This window comes from Anolis carolinensis, unplaced genomic scaffold (genome assembly GCF_035594765.1).
Source record: "Anolis carolinensis isolate JA03-04 unplaced genomic scaffold, rAnoCar3.1.pri scaffold_12, whole genome shotgun sequence".
NCBI lineage: Eukaryota > Metazoa > Chordata > Lepidosauria > Squamata > Dactyloidae > Anolis > Anolis carolinensis.
In genome coordinates, this window is record NW_026943823.1 from 2,961,225 (window position 1) to 2,963,927 (window position 2,703).

A 2,703-nucleotide genomic window follows, 5' to 3' on the forward strand; every position below is an offset into this window, starting at 1 on the left:
CGTTTTACTCAGGTTTAAAACTGATGTTATAAAAGACTAGAATTTTTATGACATTGGACCATTTTCTTCATAAGATGTCTTTCTGTGTTGAAACACATTCACCAAGAACAAAAAAAAAAAGAGTGTGGGTATTTTTACACTCCGACTATATATACCCATTTATGAACTCTGAAGTGCATCTTGACATTTTGCATGGGGTGAAATTTCAGGCCTATTCCAATGCGAAGCAGCCAATTAGATTCTTTAGATGACCTAACGGTTGTTACTGGCGAGCATTAATGCTTTCCTCCCACGACAAATCCCCTAATAGTTGTAATATCGATGCAATTAGATACTGGTTTTGATATTGGCTGTTGACTGCATTGTGAAATAAAATTCCATATGTATATATATTATTTATTCCGGGGAAGAATGAGAGCAAGTTCTTTTGGCCTGGAGAATTCTTCATCTAATGCTTCAGAGGAAATTTAAACATGCAAGGGAAACGTAATCACAGAGTTGTTAAAGTTCAGCAGAAATTACTATAATAAGATCAACCCATTAGTTTCTGAAGCTTCGAAGGAAAGTTTCATCCGTTGAGTTTACAATATACACTCCTTGCACTTTGGCCCAGTTCATTTTTGTCAAAGCCTGTTCTGATTTTATATTATGTTTATACTATTGTCACTATTTTATTTTTTTACTATGTTATTGTGTATAATTATGTTTTTATTTTGATGTATTTTTATCTTCTGATGAAATGTATTAAGTATGCATTTTATTCTATTATATTGTAATTATCAGGGCTTGGACCCATGTTAGCCGCCCCGAGTCCCTTTGGGGAGATGGAGATGGGATACAAAAATAAAGTTGTTGTTGTTGTTGTTGTTGTTGTTGTTGTTGTTGTTGTTGTTGTTATGAGGGTTGAATGAAAAGCAATGCCTCCACCTTCATTACTTGGGTTTGGATAAGAATATTTTAATAAATCAAATGCAGAAATAATCCTTAGAATGTGCTCTTTAACTATCACTATTCACTATTCCACATAATCACCAGACAATTTGATACAATTCACTTTTCCAGATCATCAACAGATGATTGGAAAAATTTTTGCCAACAATGAACAAGTTTTCTGAAGCCGTCACGGAAGAAGTCGACACTCATCATGCACAGATCTTCCGATAGCCAAGCACAGCAATAATGTGACCCACACCTTCTTGTGAAATGCCGATTATGCTTGAAATTTCTCTCTGAGTGATACGACAATCATGCTGAGTCAATCTGTCAATTTTTTGCTTGTGAAACTCAGTGGTTGCTGTCACAGGATGTCTAACTATTTGTTTGCCAGGCAAGTCAGATGTTCCCACCTCAACATCTTTAAACTTTCTCGCCCAACGACACACAGGACTCACATCCACACAATCCCCATAAACAGCTTGCATTCTCTGATGAATCTCCTTTGGGGTGACACCTTCTGCTGTTAAGAATTCAATGACTGCACATTGCTTAAGTCACATTGACCGACCGTCTGTGCAGGGTTCCATACTTCGCACTTCAACAACACAACCATTGAATGCTAAGGCTTCCCGCCAAATGGAACCGTAGAGGAGAGTCTACTGAACAAGCCAGGACCTGCCGCAGACCAGGACTGCCATCTGGTGAGGAGTTACGAAGGTGGAGGCATTACTTTTCATTCAACCCTTGTATTATTATTATTATTATTATTATTATTATTATTATTATTATTATTATTATTACTATTACTATTACTATTCCAGGAGTGCTTTGCTTTGTTTATTGGCATTTATTTGGGGCAACTTGTTTTGTAATCTTCTGTACCCTAAAGCCTTAACTTTATATATTCTTGTTGCATCACTGTATGAAAAAGAAGGTGCTGGTGAAGTTGACCCACCTCTTTGCCCCATCCATAATGCAGCCAGCCTATTACTTGATCAGGTCTCCTCTCTCCACTTCCCGAGTTAATGAGGATCTCGATCTTGCAACCCCAAGTTTCTAGTGGCAGCCTGCTGCACTGTCAATTACGACACCAACTAAGTACATACTTATTTATGAAATAATTGAGTAAATTGTCAAATAAAACCCTTAATTTGTTGGCTTGTTCCAGGAGTCACTCATGCCTCCAGGGCTAATGGAATTTTTAAGACCTTTGTATTGATTTTCATTCTCTCCCCTTGCTTTCTCTTTCTCTTTCGATGCATATTTTATCTTTCCTGGCTTTGCTCTCCTAGAGAGCCATGCACTTCTCCACAGATGCTCTGAGGACTTTGTTCTTTTTTTTAAAGTAATGTTTCTTGTTGATTTCTAACAAGACGTGCCAAGCTGTGACAAATTGCAACGAAGTCCGCATCACATTTTCTAAGGCTTCCTTCAACTCCCTTGACATTTCCACTCATGGCATCAGAAACCATAGGTGGTCTCTGTATCTGGCATGTGGGCATAAAATTGGCTGATGTGAGATAAATTAGCACAGCAATTTGTGAGTTTGCTGCGTGGCAAAACTGTGAAAAATATGGACAAGAGTGCATGACCAACTTTTACAGGATCTAAAATAGACATAACTATTCCAGATTCATTACAGATGTTATCATAGAATAGAACAGAGTTGGCGGAGACTACAAAAGCTATCTAGACCACTGTTTCTCAACCTCCCACCAAAAGCCTAATTTGCCCAATTGATGATGATGATGATAATAATAATAATGA